Source organism: Elephas maximus, chromosome 1, assembly GCF_024166365.1.
Source record: "Elephas maximus indicus isolate mEleMax1 chromosome 1, mEleMax1 primary haplotype, whole genome shotgun sequence".
Classification (NCBI taxonomy): Eukaryota; Metazoa; Chordata; class Mammalia; order Proboscidea; family Elephantidae; genus Elephas; species Elephas maximus.
The window spans coordinates 58340796-58352401 of NC_064819.1; the positions used below are offsets into that span (position 1 = coordinate 58340796).

The following is an 11606-nucleotide window of genomic DNA, read 5'->3' on the forward strand; positions in this document are numbered from 1 at the left end:
ATATATTGCATAAGATGTGCCAACGATCATTTTTATAACCAAGTAAATTCTGTAATTTTGTTTGGGTGACCACTTTAATGGTGAACTCCAGGTCACAACTCAGTAACTGCCAGTTCAGCTACACCAAGGTTTCTGAAGAAACTGGCTTCTCTCTGCCCCCAAGCAGTCTTCTAAGGTTATAAATAAATTTTGAATGGAACCTGGCATCACCCTGAAGGAATTCTAAACTTCACACTGTTGGGGCAGTTTATCAAGATGGTTTCAGAGGAGACTAACTTTATACAGCACACTTAAAAAAAAGGACACATTTACTCAGCATCACAATCAGACTATTACATTTAGCAATCAACAGCACAGGTGAAAAAAAAAAAACTACAGTAAAACCCTTTGTTGGAATGCTTTATACTTTCCACATAACAGAAACTAAAATAACCTGTTATGCAATTAGTCACAAATGCGGTCCTTGAGTTTTTGCCCATACACATGAGTATTGCCTAAAACATGTCTTCTTTGTAGTAGCCAGGCCCTGCCACCGCTATGCTCGGCTGAGTTCACAAATCTGTTGTAACCTGTAGCTTCCCTGTCACTTCTCTGGCTCTCCTCTCCTGCTAAGCTTTGTTTCCTGGCAGTCATTAAAACCTTCTGCCACTGCCATAGCTACTGCTGCTGCCTGAACCGCCATAGCCACCTTGGTTTCATGGTTTGGCAAAGTTTTGACCTCCACCACCACAAGGGCCAGAGCTTCTGCCTCCAAAGTTTCCCCCCTTCATGGGTCCAAAATTTGAAGATTCATTGTTGTAATTGTCAAAATCTTTGTAGCTTCCGTCACCTCCCAAGCTACTTCCATGACCAGCGCCAAAGCCGCTTCGCCTCCTCCATTGTTACAGCTGCCACTCCCGCCATAGCCACTGACCCGGTTTCCATAACCGTGTCTACCACTTCCATAGCCTCTGCTCCCTCCAGAGTAACCAGGACTGCCTCCTCCATAACCACCATCATTACCAAATCCAATTATAACCATCCCCACTGCCTCCATACCACCACCACCACGGCTGCCACCAAAGCCACCACGCCCACTGAAGTTTCCTCCATGACCAAAGCGGTCATTCCTACCAAAACTGCCTCCACAGCCGCCACCAAAGTTTCCAGAACCACTTTGACCTCTTTGGCTGGATGAAGCACTGGCCATCTCTTGCTTGGACAGGGTTTTCCTTACTTCACAGTTGTGCCCATTCACAGTATGGTATTTCTGAAAGACAATCTACGGGGTCATGGTCATCAAAAGTTACAAAAGCAACGCCCCTCTTCTTGCCACTGCCTCGGTCAGTCAGGATTTCAATCACTTCAATTTTCCCATACTGCTCAAAATAATCTCTTAGATGATGTTCTTCAGTGTCTTCTTTAATACTACCAACAAAGATCTTTTTCACAGTTAAGTGGGCACTGGTCTTTGAGAATCTTCTCGTGAGACAGCCCTCTTTGGTTCCACAACTCTTCCATCTACCTCGTGTGGCCTTGCATTCATGGCTGCACCCACCTCCTCCACAGTAGAATAATGACGAACCCAAAGCTTCTGGAGCGCTTGGTGTTTGGATCTCTCATTACCACACAGTCCGTGAGCGTCCCCCATTGCTCAAAATGGCTCCTCAGACTCTCAGCTGTTGTTTCAAAGCTCAAACTTCCGATGAAGAGTTTCCGCAGCTGTTCAGGCTCTTTAGGAGATCTGACTTAGACATGAAGGCAGTGAGAAGAGACTCCTTAGCAATGTGTCCTCGGCAGCATCCACAAGCAGAAAAGCTTTTTTTTTTTTTTTCAATGAGTGGCTACAGCCCTGGGAATGCTCACTCATTTATGCCAAGAGATTTGGAAGATAGCTACCTGGCTGACTGACTGGAAGAGATCCATATTTATGTCTATGCCAAAGGAAGGCAATCCAACCGAATGTGGACATTATCGAACAATATCATTAATATCACAAGCAAGTAAAATTTTGCAAAAGTGGTTGCAGCAGTACATTGACGGGAAACTGCCAGAAATTCAAACCTGACTCAGAAGAGGACGTGGAATGAGGGACATCACTGCTGATGTCAGACGGATCCTGGATGAAGGCAGAATCCCAGAATGGTGTTTACCTGTGCTTTATTGACTATGCAAAGGCATTCAACTGTGTGGATCATAACAAATGATGGATAACATTGTGAAGAATGGGAACTCCAGAACACTTAATTGTGCTCATGAGGAACCTGTACATAGACCAAGAGGCAGTCATTTGAACAGAACAAGGGGATACTTTGTGGTTTAAAGTCAGGAAAGGTGTGCGTCAGGGTCGTATCCTTTCACCATCTTATTCGATCTGTACGCTGAGCAAATAATCCGAGAAGGTGGACTATATGAAGAAAAACGGGGCATCAGGATTGGAGGAAAACTTGTTAACAACCTGTGTAATGCAGAGGACACAACCTTGCTTGCTGAAAGTGAAGAGGACTTGAAGCACTTACTAATAAAGATCAAAGCCCACAGCCTTCAGTATGGATTACACCTCAACATAAAGAAAACAAAAATCCTCACAGCTGGACCAATAAGCAACATCATGATAAACGGGGAAAAGATTGGCGTTGTCCAGGATTTCATTTTACTTGGATCCATGATCAACGCCCATGGAAGCAGCAGTAAAGAAATCAAATGATGCATTGGGCAAATCTGCTGCAAAAGACCTCTTTAAAGCATTAAAAAGCAAAGACATCATATTGAAGACTAAGGTGTGCCTGACCCAAGCCATGATGTTTTTAATCACTGCAAATGCATGCAGAGGCTGGGCAATGAATAAGGAAGACCAAAGAAAAATTGACACCTTTGAATTATGATGCTGGTGAAGAATACTGAATATACCATGGACCGCCAAGGAACAAACAAATCTGTCTCAGAAGAAGTGCAGCCAGAATGCTCCTTAGAAGCGAGGATGTGGAGACTATTTCACATACTTTGGACGTGTTGTCAGGAGGGATCAGTCCCTGGAGAAGGACATTACACCTGGTAAAGTAGACAGCAAAAAAGAGGAAGGTCCTCAATGAGATGGATTGACATAGCGGCTGTAACAATAGGCTCGAGCATAACAATGATCATGAGGATGGCGCAGGACAAGGTAGTATTTTGTTCTTTTGTACATATGGTTGCTACGAGTCAGAACTGACTCAGCGGTGCCTAACAACAACAACAACAACATAGCCTGCTCTAGCTACTTACGTAGAATTTATTTGTCAGGTAATGTTCTAAGCACTATATATATATATGTTGACTCTTAATCTTCACAACAGTTCCATGAAATAAATATTTTAAACTTTATGTGAGGAAACCAAGATACAGAGTGATGAAGGACAACCAAGGTTACCTAGCTTGAGAGAGGCAGTATTAGAAGCTCTCAGGTAGAACCAAGATGGCTCCAGAATCTCTGCCCTTAAACATCTGCCATACTGCCTGGGAGCAATGAGATCATGTGAAATCATCTAGTTGAACCTCCCTCACTTGAAATATGGGAAAACAGGCACACTTAGGGTGGACCTGGAGCCCCTGGGTAGCGTAGTCACCATAGGGTTTCCTAGGCTGCTAAATGAAAGGTTGGAGGTTTGAGTCCACCCAGAGGCAACTCAGGAGAAATGGAAGGTGATCTACTTCTGAAAAATCAGTCATTGAATATCCAATGGAGTCTGGTCAATGGCCACTATTTTTTTGTTTGTTTTGTTTAGGGTGGATCTGGCAAAGAAGTCAGGTCTGCTGTCCCTGGTCTGGGTTTTTGTCCATTGCATCACCTTACCTAGGCGCTAAAGGGTTAGCAAGGACAGACTCAGAGCTGTCCCCTATGCAGGAGACATTTATTATTATTATTTTTTAATCTGAGAGGAAAGGTAGGTCAAATTGCATAGATGGTGTTAGGGGAGTGTTGCAAAGAAGAAATCGAAGAAGCAGGCATTAAATTGGTTGGGGATTTGGGAGTTTATAAGAGGTAAAGCGAAATAACATGCAAGCATGTCCATGAAATATTGCCTGTTTCATTCTTCGCTATGTATTGTCAGAAGATTTGAAGGGAACTAAATTTGTTTTCCCTCAAGCTTCCAGATCCAATAATTATACATAAGCTCTATATAATTTAGCCATCAACATGAAAAGGATGAATAGTGATAGTCTTTCAGCTTAATTTATGTAGACATGAGAGAAATGTTTTCAGTGACCGTGTATAAAAACATCTAGGACAATAAAACATGCTACCACTTTAAATCAGGTGAATAATTTTGGTCTTTCAGATTCAGCCCTTCATCATCACCCCTTTTGATGATAACAATAATAATAACAATAATGATGGACTATTATTATTTGATTGGGTTTGGATTAGTCTACATGGACTGTCCTTCGTTCACTCCTATCTGTACTGATTGGTTGTTGCTGGGTGCCATTGAGTTGACTTATAGCGACCCTATATGAAAGAGTACAAATGCCTTGTAGGGTTTCCTAGGCTGTAATCTTTCATGTGAGCAGACCAAGCATCAGGTCTTTCTCCTGTGGAGCCACTGGGTGGGTTTGAACAGCCAACCTTTTGGTTAGCAGCTGAGTGCTTAACTATTTGCATCTTCAGGGCTCCTCGGTACTGATTTACTGCCTACCAAATGCCTTCTCAGCACTGAGTGAGACAGTGGGTGGTATATAGCACTGGGGCAGGCACAGTGGGTTGCTGCCCAACAACCATCTTCCCTTTTACTTACTTACTTCCAGAATCCCACTTTTTTTCCACCTGGCAATCTGCTCAGTTCCAGACAATGACATGGTTGGCCTAAGCCAATTATGGCTTTAGAATTTCACCTCCACAGTGATTGGTCTAGAGATGAGCATGTGACCCAATATTCATCCCCTAAGACTGAAGCCACTGAGGGATTCTAGGGAAAATTTTCCCCTCTGATTAAAGAAAGTAGCAAGGTAAGAAATGCCTTATGTCATATTTTACTTCTTCCCGTTTGGATGCAGTTGTGTGAAGACATGAAGTTTGCAGCCATGCTAGCCTTTTTGTGATTGTAAAGACGGCTACTGCCAAGTCAGTGGTTCAGTGGTACAATTCTCACTTTTTCCATGTGACAAACCCGGTTTGATTACCGGCCAATGCATGTGTGTGCAGCCACTGCCTGTCAGTGGTGGCTTGCCTGTTGTTATGATGCTGAACAGATCTCAGCAGAGTTTCTAGACTAAGACAGACTAGGAAGAAAGGCCTGGAGTCTACTTCTGAAAATAAAACCAATGAAAACCTTATAGATTACACAGTCTGATCACCAGCCGATCATGGGAATGGCACAGGACCAGGCAGCTTTTTGTTCCATTGTGCGTGGGATCATCATGAGTCGGGGCCTACTTGACAACAGACAACAACTACAACAACAATAGCTGCCAACTTACGGGGAGGGCAGAGCAGAGACAGCAAGAGCCCACTTTTGCTGACATTGTGAGCTCCTGGAATTCCGTATCTCTGGACTTCTTGTTTTGTGAAATAAACACCTATTATTTGAACTACATTTAGTCAGTTATTTCTTTAGCTGAAAGCATCCTACCTGATACAAGCACTTTAATAATTTACCATTTTGCCACAACCAATGTGAAAACAGCCAATACATCCATCTAGGATACATGCAGTGGGTTTGTCCCCACATCCCCAGAGGCTGAGCTCTCTTTGTTCACCAGCATTTTAATCATTTAATCATCTGATTTGTGCACACATATCGCAGCTTTATAAGTAAAGTCCCTGAAGAGAAAACAAAACCAAATTAAAAGTTTGCTTCAACAAATTGTTCTGTAAAATCCATTTGGAGTAAAAGCTGATGAAGCAAAAGTGTCTCCAGTGCTGGGGTGTTCAGGGCTGTCAAGCAGGGCAGGAGTCCAAGACAGGAAAAACGGCCAACCAGAGAAGCACACAGGAGTAATCAGGGACTCAGGAAAGGCAGCGCAGACTGCCACTCCAGAGCTGTGGTTTTGTGCCAACGAGAAGGCCTTCAGAGCAATGAGGCAAGTGGCTGCCCAGGCCAGATTTTACAAATTGGCATCTAGTTAGTTTACCTTCACCCCAAAAGCCCAACCAAGCAACCACCATCTCCCACACCAAACAGAAAGATAAAACAAGGCTTTACGTGTACTCTCATTTGACAATTAAATGAAACATCACAGGCATGATCCTAATGCAAGTTACACCTATGATAGGAGTTCTAGGTGGAACGAAAAACTTAGCTAACTCATTCAACAATCTAAGTGCCGTTGGAGCACAAGACACCATGCTAGGTAAGAAGGCACTATGCTGGGGGAAAGGCAACATGCTAGGGGAAAAACACCATGCTTGGTGGGCAGACACCATGATAGGAGGGAAGGTACCACTCTAGGGGGAAACACACCATGCTAGGGGAGAGAGTAATAGACAGGGTCCCTGGGTGGTATAAATGGTTAAGAGCTCAACTGCTAGCTGAAAGGTTGGTGGTTCGAACCCACCCAGAGACACCTCAGAAGTCTGGCCTGGCGAGCTGCTTCCAAAAGGTCACTTGAAAACTCTATGGAGCAGTTTTACTCTGCACACATGGGGTCACCATGAGTCAGAACTGACTCAATGACAACTAAGAACAATCACAAGAGAGAAAGACACCATGATTGGAGGGAAAGCACCATGCTAGAGGGGAAGGCACCATGCTAAGGGGAAGAGACCATGCTAGGGGGTAAGACACCATGATTGGAAAGAAGACACCATACTAGGGGAAAGGAACAATGCTTGGACAGAAATTACCCTGTACTAGGAAGGACGACACGAAGGTAGGAGCTACATGGGATTCAAAGATAAGACACCAAACTTTGTGGTTTCAGAGTTTACATTGCATATCTTACTCTAGCATGAAGTGTTAAGTCAGTAAGCTCTGTGGGAGAGATACCAGGTCATGTGCTATTGGTTATACTAGGTGGGAAAGATTACATCCCACCCAAAGGATGAGAGATGCTTTATGAAAGTGAGTTTTGAAGTTTGGGTGGTATTGGAACTTGGGGAGAGTCCAGGATAAGGACATTCCAAGCAGAATAAACATGTCACTACAGAAGAATACTGAATTTTAGTTTAGCTGAGGCATAAAGATGGTGTAATGGATGTGACAATGTGAAAAATAAGTTAGTACCAGATCATGGAAGAGTCCCTTGGTGGCACAAATGGCTAAGCACTTGACTACTAGCTGAAAGGTTGGTGGTTCAAACCCACCCAGAGGTGCCTCAGAAAACAGGCCTGGTGATCTGCTTCCAAAACATGACAGCCTTGAAAACCTTATGGAGCAGTTCTACTCTGCACAAATGGGGTCACCATGAGTCGGAATTGACTTGATGGCAACAACAACCAGAAAATGGAGAGGAGAAGACCTGGATAAGACTGCCACGCTATGAGTGATGGGGAACCCTGGAATGTTTATAAGCAGGGCACGACAGCTCAAAGCTGAGGTTTAAGAGGATCAGACTGACAACAATGAGTTCTCACCATAGGTGGGAAAGACTGAAGACCACATAACCAGCGATGAAGCTATTTCCCATAAAATGCAGTGAAGTTCTTACTAGGGTTATGGAAGAGGAGAGTGGGTTCAGGGCTTGAAACTTAAAGACAGGGTTGAAAGAATGTGGCAAATGGCCAGAACGGGGAGAAAACAGTTCACCCAAGCTTTCATCTACAATGTGAGTTTCTAAAAGGAGAGAGTGTTCTTCTAGCTTAAAGATTAGTTTTCATTAAAATCAAATGGCTCTAGTGATGTCTTTCCTGTTAACTAAGTTAACTGAAGTCCTTTGTGAGTCTAAGGTTTCCATTGGCCTACACAACAGGCAGCTTGGGACAGTCCCTGGTGTGCTGCCTTTCTCCAGCAAGCTTTCATTGACGAGGCTCATAATGACACTGGTCTTGGTGACACTGAGTATCCATTCATGGGAACCTGGCCTGGGACCAGCAGGCCTCTTAACTTCCAGTGCACTTCATTATTAATCACAGTCAGCTGTAATATTGGCGAAGCTCCTTTGAAGGCAGTCTCATAAAAATGTGAAAGAGCATATGAGAAGGAATGTGTGTGTGTGTGTGTGTGCGCGCGTGCGCGTGCGCAGTCACCTAGGGATGAAGTCCCAGCTCCTAAGTTCAAAGAACAAGGCCCCCCGACAGCATTAGGTATCAAGAGCACCCAGGGGAGTTGGCAAAACCTAGGTAGGAATAGAATCAGGTTCTGTGAGGCCCAGTTCATCAGGAAAGTATTTTTCCAGGGCGAGATTTAATATCTTTGATTTTAATTTTACTAAGAAAATGACTTTTTCTTACACAGGTCCATACACTCTTGTCCTTGTTATTGTCCCAATCTCATTTCCTGCCACTAGGCCATCACCACCACCACCAGTTGCTGTTCAGTTGACTCTGACTCATGGAGACTCCCTTTGTGTCAGATAGAATTGTGCCCCATAGGGTTCTCAATGGCTGAATTTTCAGAAATAGATCACCAAGTCTTTCTTCCAAAGTGCCTCTGGGCGGACTCCAACGAGCAACCTTTTCGGTAGCATTTGAGCATGTTAACCGTTTGCACCACCAAGGGATTCAGCTTAGCCTATACACAGAAAACCAAACTCACTGCCATCGAGTCAATTTTGATTCATAGCAACCCTGTAGGACAGAGTAGAACTGCCCCACAGGGTTTCCAAGGCTGTAATCTTTACAGAAGCAAACTGCCACATCCTTCTGCCCTGGAGTGGCTGGTGGGTTTGAATGCCAATCTTTTGCTTAGCAGCCCAGCACTTAACCACTGTGCCACCAGGGCTCCTTCACTAGCCTATTAACTAACTAACCAACCTGTTCCCGTCGAGTCAATTTCAACTCATAGCGACCCTATAAGACAGAGTAGAATTGCCCCATAGGGTTTTCAAGGAGTGGGTGGTGGATTGAAACTGCTGATCTATTAGTTAGCAGCCATAGCTCTCAATAATTACGCCACCAGGGATCCTCACTGGCCTATAAGAACCTTGAATTCTGGGCACGCCAAACCAAGCTCTGAGAACTTGATCTGCTCCCTCGGCATCTCTGCGCCCTGCACCGGTTGTTTCCTCTACCTGGAATGACCTCCCTTCCTTTGTTGCTGCTGCAGGAGCCAGTGGGAAAATCACCTCCTTCGTGCAAGTCTTCCTGGTCCTCAGGGCCTGCAGCGTGCTCTGCAGACTGCTACAGAGCAGGCTCCATGTGCTGTCCTTGTCTGCCACCCTTGTCTGCTCCTCTGCTTGCCAGGCTCCCTCATGGCTGGGTGGCCCCTTTGTCATCTCTGTGGCTCTGGCCTAGGCCAGAGATTGCACGTGGAAGGAGGCAACACTTACTGTATGAAAGAATAAAATCTTTGAATTGGCTAACAGTCACCAACAGGTAGTAGGCTAGTATCTCAGTGGATTTTACTTCTCTCGATACATCTGCTCTAATTAAAAAAATCAGGGACTCTTCTCCTTACTAGGGACTGACATAATTTGACACGTTCTCTGGCCTTAATCCAGTACCTCTGCTGATTTGGACTCTGTTGAGGATTGAGTTGGAACCTACTCGACAGCAACTAACAACAACAACATGGACTGAATTGTGTTCCCCAGAAAGACGTGTTGAAGTTCTAACCCCTGTACTTGTGAATATAACCTGATTTGGAAATAGGGTCTTTGAAGATGTTATCAGTTAACGTGAAACCATACTGGAGTAGGGAGGGTCCTGATCCAATCTGAGCAGTGTCTTTATAAAAGAAGAGACACAGAGACACACATAGATGGAAAACAGCCATATGATGAGAAAACACGGACGGAAAACAGCCACATGGGGATGGAGGCAGAGATGGAGTTATATACGGCAGCTGCAAGCCAAAGAACACCTGGAGCGCCAGATGCTGGGAGAGACAAGAAAGAATCTTGCCCTAGAGCCTTCAGAGAGAACATGGCCCTGCCGACACCCTGACTTCAGACAACTAGCCTCCAAAACTGTGAGACAATAAATTTCTGTTATTTTAAGTCACCAGTTTGAGGTATTCTATTACAGGAGTCCTAAGAAACTAATATAGACTCCTGTGTGTGTTCTGGTCCAGCCCTTTGTTGGTGAGGTAAGGAAGCCACTCAAAAAAGATAAAAGAAAAGAAAGTTTATTATATGGGCATGACTATTTTACAGCATCCAAGGGCAGAAAACAAAGTACAGCTGGCTTCCTGTGAAGTGGCACTGGGAACCAGGAAGCCATCCCTTCAACCATTCAATAGACGCTTACAGAGGGCCCACTGGATTCCGTGCTGTTTTAGGGGCTGCAGTATGAGCATGAAAAGGACAGGCAAGTCCTTGTGGGCTGGGTGCTTACATACTAGAGGGTATGGTGGCAGACGATATACATGTAAACACATGAATGACATTTTCAGTAGATGGAAAGTATTTTGAAAACAATAAAGGAGGGTAAATTTCTCTTTGAGTAGGTTACATTTGAGTGGGGAGCTGAGAGACACAAGGGAGAGAACCCTGGGAAAATCTGGAAGAAAAGGATTCCAGATTAGGGAACAGAAGGGCATGGGACTCAGAACTGCGCTTGCTGCGTTCAAATAATTGAGAGACTGTGAGTTTGTCCTGTTGTTAGCCTCTGTAAAGTTAGCTCCTGACTCGTGGAGACTCCATGCAGAAGAGAGTCAAAACTGGGTCTTCCACATGGAAGGTGAGAATTCTACAACTGAACCACTAAGACAGGGAGCAAAGGCCCTGAGATTGGAGGGTGCTTGTTTGAAGAATAGCAAACAGAATGGTGTGGTTACAGGAGAAGCAAGTAAGAGAGATAGGCTATACTATCAGGGAGATAGTAGGGGGTTGGGTGTGGAACCTAGGGACTTATTAAGACAGAGGACAGGGGCCCCCCCAAATCTGCAAACAAAGTAACAAGAAATGGACCAGGGCACAGAAACAAAGCCATTTTCCAGAACAATGGGGTAGGGTATCAGAAACTAGCCCGCAAACTTCTTTAAAGTTATTTTTTTTTTCAGAAAAAAAAAAAATTAAAAAACCAGCCCCAGTGACATGCACAGAACTTCCACCTGTGACCGCTGTGTGACCTTCCACCAGGGGCAGTGAGGGGCTGCAGCAGCAGAGGGGAGACTGCGCAGCTGCGATACCCCATAACAAGTCCTGCTACGAATCCTAGAAGCCTCTGGGACAGGAGCCATCTTGGAAAGATGCTGCGTGTGCACCGCACCTTAGTTAACGTATCCCTGCCTGTGCCTATGAATAAACATGAATCTTTTTCCCTCCCAAGAACTTTCAAAAACCCAGGCCTGTCTTTTCTGTGAGACGGGGGTATGTGTTGCTTTAGGCCCTCCTCATCTCTGCTGGCAAGCCTCTTCGATAAAGCTTTGCCTGTGTGGAAAATTCTGTGTGCCTTACCTGTTCATTCTTGACCAGTGAGAGTCAAGAACCTTATTCCGGTAACACCACCACTGCCCTTTAGGGTTCTCAGGGGCCCTATAACTCTTTGCCAACCTCTCTCTTTGCAGTTGCTTATCTTTCTCCAGCTCAGGGATCAGCATGGCAGTTAG

The 11606-nt window shown here is 44.7% G+C and overlaps 1 pseudogene; it reads right to left on the minus strand.

Annotated features, from left to right (window-relative positions):
* Positions 1-509: 509 nt before the first annotated feature.
* Positions 510-9095, minus strand: LOC126059835 (heterogeneous nuclear ribonucleoprotein A1-like; annotated as a pseudogene).
* Between the last annotated feature and the right edge of the window lie 2511 nt (positions 9096-11606).